This window comes from Cydia pomonella, chromosome 1 (genome assembly GCF_033807575.1).
Source record: "Cydia pomonella isolate Wapato2018A chromosome 1, ilCydPomo1, whole genome shotgun sequence".
Taxonomy (NCBI): Eukaryota; Metazoa; Arthropoda; class Insecta; order Lepidoptera; family Tortricidae; genus Cydia; species Cydia pomonella.
The window spans coordinates 26,830,727-26,850,654 of NC_084703.1; the positions used below are offsets into that span (position 1 = coordinate 26,830,727).

The 19,928-nt window shown below is 37.3% G+C and overlaps 1 pseudogene; it reads right to left on the bottom strand.

Annotated features, from left to right (window-relative positions):
* Nucleotides 1-638: 638 nt before the first annotated feature.
* On the bottom strand, nt 639-16,471 carry LOC133529264 (uncharacterized; annotated as a pseudogene).
* Nucleotides 16,472-19,928: the final 3,457 nt, after the last annotated feature.

A 19,928-nucleotide genomic window follows, 5' to 3' on the forward strand; every position in this document is an offset into this window, starting at 1 on the left:
AAATGGTTTTAAAAGTAAGTACGTCCGTAGGCTATCAATCCATATACAATTACAGCGTCAGCCAGTGAATGATATAACATACGTAATTTTTTTTTATTTACAATATTTTTTAAGCTAAGTAATTATTTTACATAATATGGACCATAGCCTATTGCACACTATGTTTATATGTATTTTCCAATTCATGTGACTATCTATAGTTAAACCCAGATATTTGAAATTTTGAACTACTTCTATTATTCTACATTTACAATTAAGTTTGTTGATATGTAAACAATCATATGTGTGACCAATAATTTGAACAGGATTATGGCATTTTCAGGGTTCCGTAGCCAAATGGTAAAAAACGGAACCCTGATAGATTCGTCATGTCCGTCTGTCTGCGTTTATGTCACAGCCCCTTTTTCCGACACTATATTTATTTATTTATTTAATATTTATTGCACAAAAGAAAACCTTATAGTACAAAAGGCGGACTTAATGCCATGAGGCATTCTCTACCAGTCAGTCTATAAGAGCTATACTGTTCAAACTTGGTAAGTAGATGTATTATGAACCGTATTAAGATTTTCACACAAAAATAGAAAAAAAAAAACAATAAATTTTGGGGGTTCCCCATGCTTTTAACTGTTAACTGGAACTCAAAAAATATTTTTTCATCAAACCCATACGTGTGGGGTATCTATGGATAGGTCTTCAAAAATGATATTGAGGTTTCTAATATCATTTTTTTCCATTTGTGCGAGAGACACTACCAAAGTGGTAAAATGTGTCCCCCCCCCCTGTAACTTCTAAAATAAGAGGATGATAAACCTAAAACAAATATATGATCTACATTACCATGCAAACTTCCACCGAAAATTGGTTTGAACGAGATCTAGTAAGTAGTTTTTTTTAATACGTCATAAAATTTAAAAAAAAATTTTTTTTCATCAAACCCATACGTGTGGGGTATCTATGGATAGCTCTTCAAAACTGATATTGAGGTTACTAATAAATGGTACTTGTAACTAGAACGTGTTTTATCAAGTTCTAGTTCTGACGATGGGATCCATGAGGAACCGAGGGAACTACTCAAATTTCAAATTATAGTGATCTTAGTATTTTCATCATCAAATCAAGAAGCGGAACTGCTGATGATGCACAGAATGGAACTCTTCAACGCCGTATAGTTCACGTTTGGCAATTTGTTGGTATGAAATCCAAAATCAACAATAACCTTTCTTTCACCGGTCTCCCTCATTGAAGTCGGTTATTTTCATAAAAATTATTATACATGTGGTGTCAGGAATTTTGACCCCCATTATATTTGCGATCAAAGTTCCATCTGGTGTTTGGCAGCGACTGACAGCATACGCATTTAAGGCAGTGATCCGACCATATTTTAACTCATGCTACAGATTATGTATTCTCATGTTGGTCACAAATTTTTCTACTTCTGCCACCTTTTCTTCTGTAAATAAAGGTCTGATGTTGTTTAAAAATATGACTGAATCATTTTGGACATTATATTTTGCACATAGATAGTGCATACTAAGTTGCAAAGATTCCGGCACTTCATATGACTTTATACGTTTCAAAAGTTGTCAATTTTCACTATTTTTCTCAATGCCGATTTTTAACAAACTCTTTCAAAATGGAATCATCTGTATCTGTATTGTCTAGCTCTGCACATATGCGAGTACCGGTCATTTCTTTGGCAGTGGTAAATTTGAGTGTAGTTCCTACTTTTTACAGTTTTGATTTTAGCCAATAGCAAACTGTAGTTGTGCAGCTAGGCACCTCACTCCTGCGGTGAGCCCACATTAGGAAAGCCACTGCGTGTTTGCATCCACCTTGTCCTGCGCGACAATCATGGCACGCTACACTTAAAACAATACCATCCTTTCCATTAACCACCATATTAACATTGTAGCTCTGTTTCACTCTATATTCTCCGCTTATTTTACATTTTATTGGCCTCCCGTTTTAGCTTAACGTTGCCCATTGCTTCATCTCCGTACGACTCTCGAAAAAATCTAAAATATATTATTGCGTTAAAGTAGGACAGAGTGTCATTCATGAATAATCACAACAAAGATAACGTCTATTACATTTATTACAGCTCAACAATATAAAATACAACAATAAATTATATACAAATAAATAGAATAACCGGCCAAGAGCATGTCGGGTCACGCTCAGTGTAGGGTTCCGTAGTTACTCTCCCGTCACAATAAGCTAAACTGGAGCTTAAAGTGGTAATGGTACCTTTCACCCGAGTTAAACAAATAGGCAAATTTGCATAATCAGTACCTAATTAAAGTAAGTCTTTTTACTATGAAGGGAAAACTTTTTGCGATAACTCAAAAACAGCTAAACTGATCATGTCCGCTATAGTTTTCATTTAATGTATTTCTTAAGCTCTACTTCCACGATTTTTTTCATATTTTTTGGACCTATGGTTCAAAAGTTAGAGGGGGGGGGACACATTTTTTTTTTCTTTCGGAGCGATTATCTCCGAATATATTCACTTTATCAAAAAATGTTTCTTGAAAACCCCTATTAGTTTTGAAAGACCTTTCCAACGATACCCCACACTCTAGGGTTGAAGCGAAAAAAAAAAAATTCACCCCCACTTTACGTGTAGGGGAGGTACCCAAAAAAAATTAAATTTTTAGATTTTATTGTACGACTTTGTCGGCTTTATTGATTTATATATCCATGCCAAATTTCAGCTTTCTAGCACTAACGACCACGGAGCAAAGCCTCGGACAGACAGACAGACAGACAGACAGACAGACAGACAGACAGACAGACAGACAGACAGACGGACATGGCGAAACTATAAGGGTTCCGTTTTATGCCATTTGGCTACGGAACCCTAATAAAAAGGATTTGAACATTCATGTTTCTGGGTATGGCTAGGTAGAAAATAAATAGTTAATCGTACTTTTGAAGTTTTCACGTTTCGAAATTCCGAAGAACAAAAGTCCGGGTTGTTGGCGAAAACATGTGCTACCATATATGAATCTACCTTAGGTGCGGTTTTTTGGATACTGCGAGGTGCGACGGTTTTATGTCATAATCGCGACAGCTCAACAGATTTTTTATTATTATTCTGGTGATTCTTGATGTGTGTTTTTGTGATAAAAGGCATTTGAGTCTATTAATCACGGAGTTTGGGCGGTTGTTAAGACAAGACAAGGGTGTATGAATTTGGTTTTGCAACATATCTTCTAATTTTAATTATAAAAAGGTATATTTTTAAGTATATAAGTATATTTTTGATGTAAAAAGAAATAGACTGACTGCAGAAAATTTGGAAAACAATACTGATTATTTTCTTTAATAAATCTATACTTTAACAAAGTTTTGTATTTATTGACTAGGAATTAAAATTTAAGTCAATTAAGAAATTAATTAAATGATTACATATTTGATTAATTTTGGAGTCATGTCCACATTGTTGCGAGCAATGACGCAAATTTGTCCGATCTCTGCTGATGACTGACTGATAGGTACTTATATTACATCATTTGTGGTTCACATTTCATGAAACGTGCAATAAACTTAGTGTTGCACACTTCTCAATCACCCTGACCCCTCACGCCTTAGAATGCTTTGGATGTGAGAGTGGATTTGGATCAAGAGTAGATTAAAGTTTAAGACGGGTTCTATAACATTATGACGAAGAAGGAAAGATGATGAATATGTGTATTCTGCTTGTGGGCAATATATTTTACATATATTTGTTATAATTAGATGAGGCGTTAATATTTTGTTATTTCGTAATTACTTTGAAAATTGCGTATATGAGATTCAAAAATATTGGATGAAATCTGTTTGTAATAGTATGATTACTTTAACCCATCTGTTAGGTATTTTTTAATTTATTTGATCTCCTTGGCCTTACAAATGACAGTGTTTAAATGTATTCTATAAAAACAAAATCATTCTTTGATTTTGTGTTTTGTTTTCAAATATTGTATACGAGTATAAGGAAAGAAGAAGTGATCTATACATGTACATTTTGTTGTACAGTTGAAAACGTAAGCTATACACAAATGTAAGGGTACACAATATATAATATATTATTAGATATGTTCATTTGAGTATTTTGGTGGCCATATAAGAACTGAGGATTCTTGATTGGTAGTATTGGCTACTAAATTTTATAAAATATATTCAGTACTGCGTCAGTAATAAGTTGGTGTAATGGAATATTTGATAGTATAAATATTAGACATTTTCGAATGATATATACCATTTTAATAAGCTACAGGTTTCCTACTAAGAGCTAATTTAGATTCGTGGAAGCATATGTGCTAACTATTTACTATAAATCTCTGTCTTCTAACAACATCTAGGTACAAAGAAGCTCCGAATATATCTTCACTATTATATATATTATTCTGATACAATGATTTCAATGTTGTTGGTTCGATAACAGAGGTTTAATGTATATTGGTAGTGACCTCGGGATGAGTTTACTGACTACAAATAAGATAGCAAACAAAGAATGGTTTTAGATGCCACTTCAAATTCAACTTCAAATTTAAGTTCAACTTTAAATAGCGCAAATTTTCTCGAAAATATTTCCGATAACCTACTCTAAATATGTCAAAATAAACTACTAAAGTGTAAAAAAAGAATTAGATGGTTAAAAGTATAATTAAAAAAATCAGTTTACCTCTGGCTCAATGTTATTTCGACCTTTAAAGTTTGCGCACCATAGATTGAAATGGGCATAAAGCACATATCGACAACTTTGTGCATCAGTCGACAGGGGATGGAGAGGGATACAATGCGAATCGTGTCATCTGTTGTGTCCGTAAAATTTGACTGAGAGTTGTTGCAATTTTGGCAAGGTTACCCGTAGCCAAATTGTCATACAATGAGCAGGTACTCAACACCATTTTCGCTAGCTCTTCGGGTTTTTGATGTCGATACTAGAATCGGACTACGGTATATAAGTCAACCCAAGTCAAGGTATTAAGTATGGCGCAGCTATACATTTTCAGTGCCAAGACTGCCAAGTCGGTGCTGCAAACGCAACGTGGTTGAATATTTTGTTTAAATTGTTATTGTACAGTAATAAATTTACTAAGTTCACCTAAAGGTTACAAACAGGTAACTAAAAAAAGTTGGGTATGACAATAATATAAAAACTCTAAGTAGTGGTAGATAAATTGGTCAAGTCTGTTCTAATCCATGCTCATAGCTCGAGCATCGTTCACCGTCCGCGGCTGTTCACGCCCCGTTGCTTCCAGCGCGGTTCACTGAGCATTGACTTGTTGATGCATTGCTCAATTGCTCATAACTCTTTAGGATTTTAAGGTGAACTTCTATGTGTTTAATACCTAGCTAAAAGGGGTGACTCTTGAGCCTTATATCTTACTACTGTTACTAGCTTTTGCCCGGGACTTCGTTCGCGTAAAATTGGAAGGCGAAGAACGTATGCCGCTACCGTACTATGCCAGAGTAAAGTGGATACGAACTTAGCATGGACGGAATTTAGAAATTTAAAGGTTGTTAATATGAAGGGCATACAGATGCAATTTGGTTTAGGACCTATGCGTACAATCATATGTGTGACCAATAACTTGAACAGGATTATGGCATTTTTAGGGTTCCGTAGCCAAATGGCAAAAACCGGAACCCTTATAGATTCGTCATGTCCGTCTGTCTGTCCGGTTATGTCACAGCCACTTTCTTCCGAAACTATAAGAACTATACTGTTCTAACTTGTTAAGTAGATGTATTCTATGAACCGCATTAAGATTTTCATACAAAACTAGAAGAAAAACAATAAAGTTTGGGGGTTCCCCATACTTAGAACTGAAACTCAATTTTTTTTTTCATCAAACCCGTAAGTGTTGGGTATGGATAGGTCTTCAAAAATAATTGCAATAATGCATATAAAATAATAATGCATATTGAGGTTTCTAATATCATTTTTTTCTAAACGGAATAGTTTGCGCGAGAGACACTTCCAAAGTGGTAAAATGTGTCCCCCCCCCCCCCTCGTGTAACTTCTAATATAAGAGAATGTTAAACTTAAAAAAATATATATGATGCCTTGCTTTGAACTTCTTATGATGGTTTTTGCAATCTTTTAATACACAATTAGGCATTTTTGTTTTATGCTGATCTTTGGCGCATAGATTAAATTTCGCAGATGTACCACGTAGGTACTAATAATTATCTACCTTATTGTTTGCAGAATATATACATAATAATGATATACTACTCTTAATCTCGTAATTTGTTTTGTGTTTTTCTCATATTTAAAGAGTATATTATGCTATAAGCGCCATTTGATCAAAATTGCTACGAGTACGAAAGTCATTTGAGAAGGAGTTTCATGACTATTTTTATAAATTTGAATGTCGTCCGTGTCACATATGTAAAACAATTTCAATACACTTGTAAGGAAATAAATACAATTTATCTAGATTCTTCACAGTGTGTATGTTGGCAGAAATTGAACAGTTGTCATAACAGTTTCGCCTCTGGCTAGCTACACAGCTATGCTTATTCTTTAGCTTAGTGACAGTGATAGACGTCAAACGCCGAAAATGGCGGACACAATTTGTTCTCGATAGCCTGTTTAGTATATTTATGTCAGTGGTTATTTGCAACCATGACCAGCAAAAACTCCGTAGAAACGTCGGAAATAAAGGTAACAATATAAATTCGCGACAGACCGGATTTTAAATATATTTTATAACGTGTGAGTGTTGTTGTATAAAATGAGTTATTGTAATTAATTTTTTCTATGTACCTAGGTATTTTATCATCGCTTAAAGTAATATACCGGATGTTTCCTGTAACAGGAGCAATACATTAAACTGTAGGCTGTACTCCTTAAACCGACCAACATTTGTTCAACAACTTTGAAAAATAACTTATGTTTTGATTTTTATTACACATTGAAGTTAATTCTTAGACTCAATGTATTGCGAAATTTGTTATGTTTAAGGGCCTCCGCTAGCTGGCGCGGGTGCACGGAGCGGACGAGCGGGTTAACGAAAAATAGTAAAGCGTGCAAAGCAACGTCAAACACACTGATGGCAGCGTACATTGAAAATAATATTAAATTTGTATGAAAAAGTTAAAATCTAAAGATTAAGTTGTTAAAAAGTTGTTAATCAAAAGTTATATCGTTTTAGGAGTACAATATATGGTTTAATTATTTGCTCGTGCTACAGGAAACACCCGGTATACTGCCGTACCATACCTAAACTGCAAAAAATCGATGTCGAGATAAACGCAAACAACAGTTTAAAACTGTTCGTCGGTGGCAAACAAGCGGCTCGCTTGATGATAAGCAGTCTCCGTAGCCTACGGACGCCTGCAACTACAAAAAGTTACGTGTACAGCGCATAAGCGTTACAGACCCTAACACTCCGCACCCTCGTGTCCGCACTGTGTCTAGTGTTATTTGACTGCGGTTTTCTGTAAGGTGGAGGTCCTTCCCTAGTTGGGCTCTACTCTAGATCTGGAATGACATCTGCTGTGCTCTATTGCACACAGCGAGATGAGATTCACAATGCCCATACCTCTCTTTGGGACGTAGTTTAAGGACGTACAGGGTCCGATTTATTTTCTTATTATGCATTTATTTTCTGCGACGCAATTATAATTTAGATTTTTTACAGACAAACGAATTATTCAAAACAAACAATGTAATGATCTCAAAAATTACTTAATTCAGTCTTTCCTGAAATATGAGTATGTAACTATACTTTTGACTGGCATTAACGTGAGACACTTTAATTCGGTTCTTGTCTATTTGTCTGATTTAATTTCATAAGAATGCAAGTCTTGAGACCATTTACATCTCAAGATAATTTGTTAATCTTTTTTATTATATTTTATGTCGGACATTTAGGGACTATTACATCCCTAATGAATTTAAGTATTTGTTGTTTGTTTTTTTTTTCATGTCATAGTTTTTTGTGTAATTCGACATCGGTCACTACCCACTAGGCCAGACTGGTCGCCAGATAGTTATGATACATTAAAGTTACGTTATTCGTACCTAAGGTCTGTTTTTTATTCCGTAGACTAAAATGACGTTTCATATGTAAGACATGACATTTCTTAGTACCACATAAAATGTCATTTTAGTCTACGGAATAAAAATACAGAATATACTAACCCCTTAGTTTGTAAGTTCTACTAATAAAAATACCTATGTGTCCATGGTTACATGAAATATAAAAATATTCATTCGACATTTAGAGACTGTATACATATCTAATAAAGTATCTAATATATCATTGATTCCATATTTGTAATTGTATTTTCTTCTATTTATTGATTGTAAAAAATGTGACATATAAAAGTGCCCCTGTGGCCTATTTGCTGAATAAATGTTTGTTTGTTTGTTTGTCTGAGTGTACTGCGCACCCAGGAAGAGCAAACAATTTAACAAATACTACTTACAATTTTAGCTAAGTACCTACAGTTTAAACTGCAGTAACAGAGCCTTATATACTGCTATGATTTAGCTAGTATTTTGATTGAGTTTTAGTGCTGCAGGAGTTAGTTACTGCTTAAAATATCTATTCGTTAAGAAATTAAATTTACATTTATACATAAAAGAAAAGAAGACATGCATACATCAAAACACGCATCGGACGCTAAAGTAAGACCCCCACTCAGTATAGTGCCGCGGCAATCCGTGGCGCTGCGCGCTGGTTTTCAGTGGGGACCTTACTTAAAACTAGGAGCTAGTGGCGACGCGTACGCCAACCACACACAGGAGAACAGACATAAAAAAAAGAAAAAAAAACGCAAACCCCGGCACCGAGGGGGGGGGGGTGATGTCCAGGGGGGGGGGGTCACCCGCCGGTTCCCGCCGCGTCTAACGACTGAATTGTGTTGTGCAAATGCGAGCGATACAAAAGTTTTCCAAAACCAGTATAAGAGCCGGTTACGCATTCTATTGTAACAAAGCCGGAGGTCACGTTATACTGGTTCGCCTGAAAACTGCGCGATCAATGGGAATAAATACACTAAGCCGCGAGTCAGGAACAGATTTCCATGACCAATCGCCTTCCGGCCGAAAACTCGTGTAGTGGTTATAACGGCTAGGTATGATGAACCATCGTGGACGTCAGCTGCCGCTCCGTTGGTGGGTTGAGGAATGGCAGCCACCGAAACACGTAAAACAAAAAAAAACAATTGTCATCGCCTTCCGTTTGATACTTTGTCAAATGATAGTTCAGATGATATTGTTTATTTAAAAAATCGTCAGCCGGTTATATCGCGGTTGTAAGACCATCAGCTAGTCGCATGAACATATAAAAAAATAAGCGCTATACCTTTTTAAGATAGCAATAACAAATCATGAAACTTTGCATGTAGAATTTCATCAGGCGTAAACGCCTGTAAAACCATTAACGGATTACGCAATTTACACATTATGCATACTTTGCCGCGCATAAAGTGGTAGGGCGCATATTTTTTACATGTTCATTTTACAGCTGACGGTCATTCCACCGCAATAGAACCGGCTGATGGTTTTTTTTAAATTCAATACAGCATCTAAACTATCATCTGACAAAGTAGTATTTGGCAGCAGGCAAGCAGGGTTTGCACGGCCGTATAGTGCTAAATTAACAATGTCATTCAGGTTCAAGGGAAAAATCGTAACTGTAAGTGTAAATTACTCATGTAAATAATATTTGTTTTATTGTGATTCTGTTTTTGTGATGCACAATTTTTTTTACAGACAATGAACGTATCGATATATCAATCGCGATAAATCGATTAACTTAAACTGACTTCGATTTAGATAACCTCTTGCTGTGCTCTTGCGTCCATAACTCGCGAAGGCTGTAAGTGCTGCCCGAAAAAACGCAGATGAATCGTCACAAATAAGTTCATTTAACACTAAATAATTCTAACTCATTCTGTCAGTTATTTTGTAACTGATTAACCGCGATATAGGCAAAGCCTAGTCCGGAGATTCCTGTATGAATAAATATTTATTTGATTTTAATTATTTATTTATTTTTGGAAATGGATCATTATTCTTTCAAGTTTTTGACCATTATTTTCCAGTGTTTGGATTTCAGATGTCGTTTGGCACAAATTAATTAATTTCTCGGGAAACATAACTAGTAACACATGCAAAAAATAAATATATGTTTTTGCAGGAAGAGGATTTTTTTTTACAAGGATTCTTATTGCCAATTTCTCACAATTATGTAGATTGTTAATGATTACTTTATGTGGTAATAACTTTTTTGGAGTTTGGTTTTCAATGGCTATGTTGTAAGTTGATTTAAATTTACATTTTCTCCCACATGTTTGAATTGAAATATACCTACTCTTTTGTTCAGCGTATAAAGCATTCTTAAATTATTTTCCGAAGTCAAGGACCTACAACTAAGCCGTAAAATGCTTGAATTTCGGGCAGACCCTCGTTGTTCCGACCCGGACGTGCATAAGGACCGTGACAGATGTAGATGGAGCGTAGGTATAGGTAGGTAGATGGGGCGAAGGTAGTCTACAAGTACATGTCACATGTATTACCAATTCCATTCGGGCTTAAACGTTCTCGAACTATTTAGATTAATGTGTGTAACATATTATAATGCCTTCGAAATGCTTAAATTAATAATACATTTAACACGCCTATTAGGGTCGCCCTTTTATCGTCTGTTATTATGTTTTAAAGGTATGTCAGTGCTAGGCTTACGCATGACACGATAATATCATAACCATCATAACCTACTGGGATTGATATAAATTTAATTAATTCCACCAGAATCCCAGGCAGTTATTAGGCATATGTGTATTATGTATAGATAGGTACACAGTTCAATCCCAAAGTGCCCTTGTATCTCAGGGAGGGTTTGTTTACTCTATAAATTACACAGCTAAAACAAACAACTAGATAGTACTTAGCGACCCGTGTGGTTTCAGAATCGCTCTATACACAAAGGTAACCAACTAATTAGTATCGTGTACAAAATGAAATGAACACAGTATAACACCCCCCCCCCCCCCCCCCCCCCCCCCGCTGTTGTCAGCCTCTACATTTAATCAATTGTTTATTTTTCTTGCATCTTTTTACTGAGGTGTGTCAATAAAGAGTATTCTATCTATCTACATATAATCCACCACGGTCCGGTTACCTATAATACTAATTACTTAAATTTAATGAAAACCACATTTTGTTACATTCGAACTCAAAACTAAAAATTAAACCATATTTTCTTCACTATTGATATGTAATTTTAATGGCTTTGATTGTATGGTGGGCCTTATCCAGGTACACGGAAAGCTTTTTGACCAGAAGTACACCACCCATCGGACAGAGTGTAACCTAATATGTATTACCTACAGTATGTATCTACGTAGCTTTATCTGGCTAACGTCTAAATGGAGTATAGTGTAATGGCATGGTTTGGTTTGTTGTACCTTTGGAACAGTTTATAAATTTTAATTCATTTTAATTTTAGTCAAATACTTGTTATTCAAAGTCAGTTAAATTTATTTTTAACCGACACAAGATTTCAAAAGGAGGATTTTTCAATTCGGTTGTATGTTTTTATTTCATGTTTGTTACTTCATAACTTCGTAATTTTTTAACCGATTTTTGTAATAACCTGTAAATGTTTAATCGTAATTTTTTTAACGTGAACATGATAAACAAATCACCATAACGCACAAATCAACACATTTCTACTAAAATGGTGTTCATCTCGGTATTCGTTTTCATTTTAAAGCATAACCGCGTGTAATCCTACGTTACGTTAATTCGTTATTTTGTGATGATAATAAACATTTATCTATGACATTTAAAATATGTCATTGTCATCATGACAAGTAGGTAATAAAACTTTTTTATATATTTTTAAATAAGTTAAGGTAAGCCCATAAATTATTTTCTTTCGTCAAACCTCAAACATAAACCTAAACTTTAAGATAAGTTATTTTTAATTTTAAGTTAATATCACGTTAAATAAATAAACAATTTTTTTCTACGACAAACTACGTCGCCTTAATTTTTACTGCGAATGAATTTGCCTCTGGCTCACAGCGTCCAGACCTGCTACCAGCATGATGGTGCACCGCCTCAGTCGCTGTTCAAATACGGAATCGACTGCGTGAAATGTTTGAAAATCAGTGGAAAATAGTGTAGCTGATACGCAGAGATCTTTTGGCCTCCTGTTCGCCCGACCTCATATCACTTAATTTTTTGTCTATATTTTATGGATAACTTACTTAACCCATTCTTGACTTCTAAAACCAGATCACTGTGGTATTTTTAAATGTATTTGAACGGATACGGTATTAATGTGGAATTAGTAATTTAGATACTCAACTCGACATGACTCGACCCGGCTCGGCTTTGAAATGATTTTCAAAGGAAAGCCAATGCTTTGTATATTTTATGATTGTTAAGTGAAAGCAAAATGTATTACACACTTAAAAACATATCACATACACAATTTTATTACACACAAAAGTAAATTATTCAAAACTAAACTACGAACTAAATTTTTTTTTTAAATCAACTACGCAACGCTTTTATTTAATAGTTATTTTGCTATTAGGAGCAGAGACAAATCAAACAAATCAAAAAGCAGGAAAATCTGTCCAGCCGTTCTCGAGTTATAAGTGTTGTATTGTAACAAACCAAACTAAGAATTAGAATTACATTTATTTATTTAATAATTTTCAAGTATTTTTTTTATGAAATCACCATGTTTTAAACAATTAAACAATCTGTTCTTATCATTACTTAAGACTAATAAGTATGTAATGAGTTACATCTCTTGTAATAATATAGACAATGCAGATCCAATTACAAATACAGTTATGCATCAATCATAGTAAAACAAAAATATACAGTATGCTAACATTGTATTATGGTATAAAAGGTTTAGTTCTGTTTTTGTGAATTACATCATATTTACTATTTTTAAATGCGATTTTGACACCCATGTATTGGCCGCATTGGTAGTGCTCGTAAGGCTCGCCTTTACGAAGTACGAGTAATATATAATATATATGCCTATCTATGCCTTAATCTCATTTTTGTGAAAAACTAAGATATTGTGATTTCTATTAAAGGGCCTCCTCAAATGAATATGTTTTAAATTAAAAATAACAGCCGTTTTGTAACAAATGCTCCTTTATAAATAATATCGTACGAATAAAAGACAGATCTGAATACAGTGCGTTTTGCATCGGCTTTCGTATTGTTTTATGAACAGATAAAAGGCCTGATACCTAAATATGCGCCAACAGATGTTGTTCTATTGAATATGCGATCAAAATACTGCATAATTCATTCCGGATTGATTTTCACACATTGTTGCTTAAATATGGGTTGGTTTACGTTGGTATACTTTTTGGTGGTTTTGCTTGAGGACTTCCGTTCTTATCGTCATCAGTGGTGCCACTTCATCAAATGGCACTTTTATTACCAAGACGACATCAAATTACCTCATCAGGAAAAAAGCCTTTCTTTCCATTCTTGGGCGAGAATATACTACTTGCTAAATCTATATATATTAAACGTGAAAGACCTGACTGACTGACTTAAATCAACGGACAGCCCAAACCGCTGGGACTAGAAAGTCCAAGTAGGTTCCTTATAAGTGAATTCGAATTATTCGACGTGACAGAAGAGGAAATCCCTTATCGAGTGGAGGCGCAAGATCTACATTAAATGTGCTGATCACTGAATATGCACAGACGTGCCGATATGAGTATCTGCCTATCGCACCTCCCCTGAAAAGGTAAGGGGTTCCCTCCCTCTGAAAATTACTCTATACATTTTTTCTATTTTCGTGTAGGTTCATTCGTCCTTAATTATTTTTAACACAAACATTGCATTTCACAAGTTTTTCAATATTTCGCATTTAAATGTTACAACATACTTATATCGTGTTTTATCCAAGTCCAACTAATCAAAAACTTCCTCCTTAATAGATGCTGTAATTATTACCTTCCGTTTGTCTACCTACTGCTTAACTTCTGCTCCTGACAAGCTTTACATAGTTTTACAAAAATCCAGTTTTCCCAATAATACTCGTACCTCTTCTGGATACCGTTAATAATTCTAGTTCTACCAGCCAATCCACTAGTTAGTAACAGTAATAATCCTTTACAGTACAGATGATGCTACTTTACCGCACTAGTGCGAAAATTAGCATATTACGTTACTATGTCGAACATTTAAAGGGCCATACTGTAAAACGTGTTCGAAGGATCTTGAAAGACAGACGGACTGTCAACAAAATTATTCTATAAGGGTTCCGTTTTTCCTTTTGAGGTACGGAGCCCTAAAAATCATGAAAACATCAAATTTTCATTTATTCTCAGTTGTACCTATAACATTACCCTGCATACTATAGCAGTATAATTTTAGTATAATAGTATAACTAGTGTCATACTCGTAGCCGAGCTATCTGATGAGCAAAATGTTAAACTAAAGTATATTTTCAGACTAATTAAACCCGCGCGATGGCCATGTCTTCCATCGCAAACTTCGCGATGTGCCATATCATTTGCTTCCTTCTAATTTGCTGGCTTTACAAACCTCCTCACAAGCTTAACGGTCTTGACATTGACACTTACGTCTACAACTGCAGTTCTGGAGGGTAGATCCGTGCTTCTGAGAGTTTGGCTGATATCCCTGTAGCTAGCAATGAAGTAGATGTTGATCTTGGTAGACTCACTGCGCCTGTGCGAACACTCGGACTTATTTGGCAACCCGTTTCCGAGACGATTGGTTTTAATATTGGAATAAAGGGAGAACATTCAATGCCAAATAAACTCACTAAGCATGAAGTTTTGGCTCATGTGATGCGGGTTTTCGACCCACTCGGTATCCTGGCGCCAATAGTGATTACAGGTCGCATCATGTTTCAAAATTCGTGGCGTAAGGGTATCGATTGGGACGAAGAGTTGTCGCAAAGTGACAGTGCGGCATGGAGACTCTGGTTTGAAGATTTCTTTGCAATTTCAGGTTTACAGATCCCACGCTGCTACTGTCTTAGCAAATTACAGATTGATAAGTGCGAGGTTCATTTGTTTTGTGACGCAAGTGAGTCAGCTTTCGCTGCGGTTGCATATTAGCGATTCGTCTTAGAAAATGGTGACGTGAAGCTGGCGCTTATATGTAGCAATGTTCGAGTAGCTCCTTTGAAACAAATTTCCATAAAACGCTTAGAGCTCCAAGGACCGTTGATTGCAGCCCGTCTCGCTTCTACAATTTACCAAGCACACCTATTGAAGTCAGTAAATCACGTATTCTGGTGTGATTCCATGACTGTTTTGGGTTGGCTTCGAAGCGAGGCGCGCTTGTTTAAACCATTTGTTTCACACAGAGTAGCCGAGATTATGGAGATAACTGAAGTAAAAGAATGGCGATGGGTGCCAAGTCAACTGAATGTTACGGATGATGCTACCCGCATCAAACGAGGGACGTTATCACCAGAATCACGCTGGATATCGGGTCCTGAATTTTTAGCTCTCTTCACAGTGGCCCAGTGAGCCTAGTTCACCTGAATATCCTGGTATGGAATAATAGAGCAAACGGGCAGCGCGTCCCGATTTAGTTTATCTCATTAGTGACGTTAAAAGGCACGAGCCAGTCTCAGCCGATCCTAAGCGGTTCAGTTCTTGGGTGAGGCTGGTGCGCGCAACAGCCATAGCTCATTAGTATTTGACATTACCTACTTAGAATCCATTGCCTAACTAGAAGGGGTATATGTGTAGACAATTTAGTCCGCTTGGAGGGGGGCTTGTGTAGTTTTGTGTTTCAGCCGTTCAACCAGTGGCAACAGTTCACCGCCCCGCGCTCTATGCGCGACTCTGCCGCGGGCCTGTCCGCCACAGATCTGCATTTAGCCGAGCTCCACATTCTACGCCAGTCCCAGCTAACCACATTTCCTGACGAGATGGCCAGTCTAGATAGCCATCCAGCCTAGCTTTTACCACGCACCGGCCGTTTATCAAAACTGTCGGTGACAATAGGAGACCACGGACTTATGCGTTTGTCTGGCCGTATAGGGGCTGCGTCGCATGTTCGGTACGAAATGAAAAACCCCATTGTGCTTGATGGTAAAGATCCAGCAGGGCGCCTGCTTGTCGAGCACCACCATCGCAAGGTTGCCCACTGTAACACAGAGACTGTTGTGAATGAACTGCTACAAGATTATCACCTTTTGTCACTGAGAAGTACCATCCGCAACGTCACCTGCACAACTGCTTATTTTGCCGAATACGCCGGGCCAAACAGTTTCAACCCGTGACGGGAGACTTACCAGAAGCTCGCCTTGGACACCACAAACGGCCGTTTACATTCACTGGGCTCTCCCAGGAGCCTCTGCTCGTGAAGAGTGTGAAGACTGCACTCAAAGTTACTCTCACAGAGCGAACTCCAACAGACGAGGTGCAACGTATACTTTTGGCTGAGGCGGAGGCCTTGGTGAATTCCCGGCCGCTTACTCATGTTTCCGTGGATCCTCAGAGTGAAGAGTCACTGACGCCTATGCATTTCCTGCTGGGTTCTTCTTCGGGACGTCCAATACCAGCGACATCGTCAGAAACGGACCTTCTGTCACGAACCAGCTGGCGTAAGGCCGTGAGATTGTCAGAGCATTTTTGGCGCCGCTGGTTGAAAGAGTACCTACCAATACTAATACCCAGGCGTGGTCGAGGTGAGGTTCCCCAGATTGCAGTCGGAGACTTGGTGCTCATTGCGGACGGCAATACTCCTAGAGGTTCCTAGCCCCGTGGACGCATCACAGCTGTTTTCCCTGGCCCTGATGGTATCACACGAGTTGCGGACGTGCACACCTTGGGAGGCATTTTGCGGCGGCCCCTGCGGAAGCTGGTGAAGCTACCCCTTTAATAAAAAAGGGGGGAAATGTGGGCGATGCACCTTTTTATAAAATGTTTACTTTTTGTACTTTTTAATATTTTTGAATTCTATTGTTTTATTGTTGATATGTGTTCTGTTTTACATTCTGTTTTTGTGCGTTCTTCTTGTTTCCATCGAATAAAGTACTATCAATGAACCAGCGCATTTTATCATTAATAGTCGGCAGGGTTATTTTTTTTATTATATATATTGGGTTGTCGCTTTAATAACTTGCGGTTTGCTGACGAAATTGTTTTATTGGCAAATGACCCTGCTGAACTTCAATGCATGATCCAAGAACTCAGTGATGCTTCCATACGGTGTGGCCTGGAAATGAATCTAGACAAGACAAAACTTATGACCAATACGGAAGTCAAGGCGAATATCACAGTTGACAATACCGTCATCGAAACTGTCGATAAATACGTATATTTGGGACAAGAGATAGTGACCGGGAAGAGGAACCAAACCAATGAGATCAACAGACGCGTACGACTAGCCTGGGCAGCCTATTCGAATTTAGAGTTTGCCTTTAAAATGAAATTTAAAGCCGAACAAAAAGCCCGCATATTTGACCAATGTATCCTGCCAGTTCTCACTTATGGAGCCGAAACCTGGGTCTTCACCAAGGACATACTACATAAGTTAAGCGTTGTCCAACGGGCGCTAGAGAGAAAACTAGTTGGGATCACATTGAGAGACCGTAAAACGAATGAGTGGCTGAGACAGAAGAGCAAGGTCACCGATGTTGTAAAACGCGTAGCCAGACTGAAGTGGGAATGGGCCGGTCATATAGCACGAAAAACCGATTCGTGGAGCAAACGTCTACTGGAGTGGCGACCATGAGGGGAGGAACGTCCTCAAAGTAGACCCCAGATGCGTTGGGACGACGACATCAAAAGGACTGCACCAGCAGCCGCACCACGCGCCGCAAGCAGACCACTGCTTTGAGTGGTGGTGGCTCCAGGTCGCACAGAACCGTGACGAGTGGCATAAAATGAAGGAGGCCTACACCCAAAGGGTAGAGAAGGGCTAAAGAAGAAGAAAGAAGAAGAAGAAGAGTCGGCAGGGTGTTCATCACTCACACCCTAGAACCTAAACGGTCGCGTAATGTGCGGTTTAAGAGAGATTTCCTCCCGCGAACGCTTCGGCTGTGGAATGAGCTTCCTGCCGAGGTTTTCCCGAGGGGCTACAGTATGGGGTTCATCAAAAAAGGAGTGCACAGGTTTTTAAAGGGTCGGCAACGCGCATGTAATACCTCTGGTGTTGTAGGTGTCCATAGGCTACGGTGACTGCTTACCATCAGGCGGGCCGTATGCATGTTACCACCGTCATGGTATATTAAAAAAAAATAGTTTTAAATATCTGGGAGATATAAAACTCAAAAATGCGTGTTTTCCCAAAGATACGACCTAGCTAGATCGATTTTTCGTCCCCTGAAAACCCTCATATAGCAAATTTCATCGAAATCGATAGAGCCGATCCGAGATCCCCGAGGTATATAAATATATATACAAGAATCGCTCGTTTAAAGGTATAAGATTTTATAGTCATTTGTGTTAGTGAAAATAAGTATATGATTAAATGTACCAAAACCATGTTTATCGGTCTCAAACTAAAAGTTTTTGTGTAGGTTAGTCATGTCCTTGTCTAGACATAAATAAGAGGGAAGTTTTGCTAATCAATATTAATACCAAATGATGATTCGACCTATTGTATTTCGACCAATAGTTTCTCGGGTAATTGTGACAGTAACTAAATGATTATTCTACGAAAAGTAAATATGCATATCAATGTTCTGCGTATTGACTACTCGTGCAAACGACTATTATGGGTAATGAAATTTTTCCAATCGTTAGTTTGCCAAAAAACCCGTCTGCAAATCGTTGTCGTTGAAAAGAAAATTAGCGTATTTTTTCTCGGAGAATCAAATAGGGCACCCTCTGGTAGGCAGCAGAAAAAAAGACATAAAAGCTTCATATCGCCAAAAGAGCCAAAAATTAAAAGGAGGAAGCAGTGATATCGTGTCAGACCTAATTCATCCCCTTATCGTACACACTTTTCATTTTTCTTGGCTTCTTTAGAACAATGTTTTAAACGGAAATCTGAAAGTTTATGGGGACGTCACGTCAGACCTTTAGGAGGGTGTCGGGGTTGTTTTATAAAAGGATTGTTTGTAACAATATGATTTTAGGAGACTTTAGCAACTTTTTTCACTCGCCTATTAAAAAAAACTATTTTCACAAAAAAACCACTCCTGTTATTAAATTATGTATCTCAATGAGCACACGTGCGAATATATTTCATGGACCTGAAGGGATTGAAACAAAAACATTATATAAAAGCAAAATGCAAAAAGCGTGAGGGAACTTTCAATTTCCCAAGTGAATCCATAACTTGACATTGCAATCTCGTTAGTGGGAAAGAGATAGCTATATTTAACTCGAGTTTCCTGCCCTTTGGCGTAATGATAATGAATTAACTCGGGGCTTGTAAACAGTATCCAATTAACTTGAGAATTTAATCAGTAGACAGTTTGTTTATGTTACAGCTAAAGCCGTGCATATTGTTATGTTAGTCCTTTAAATGGATTTCTGATCTTCTACCATCCAATGTAGGTACCGTATACCTTTGGGAATAACTCATAACAGTCAACAAATACAACCACTCTAGATATAACCGAAATTTGTTTCTTATCATACTTGCTAATACGACGGTCAGAGGGGAAGCTATAAAGCGAATAAAATAAAATTACGGAACTATACGAGTATTGCTTTTTTTAGATTTTACTGTAACCTACAAGGCCCGTGTAATAAAACCGACTACGAAAAAAAACATACCTTTTATGTTTTTTTAAGGCTCTATAGTGCACGTTGCCTATGCCAACTTCCCTCAGTAACGCCATCTGTTTTCAGACACGGGTACTTCTTGATAGACTCTCGTAAAGCATGGTGTTTCAAAGGCATTTAATTGACCTCGGAAGTTATGGATTTTCTTTTAATGATGTTACATTACTAGGCAAACGAACCAGAAGGTTCTTTAAACT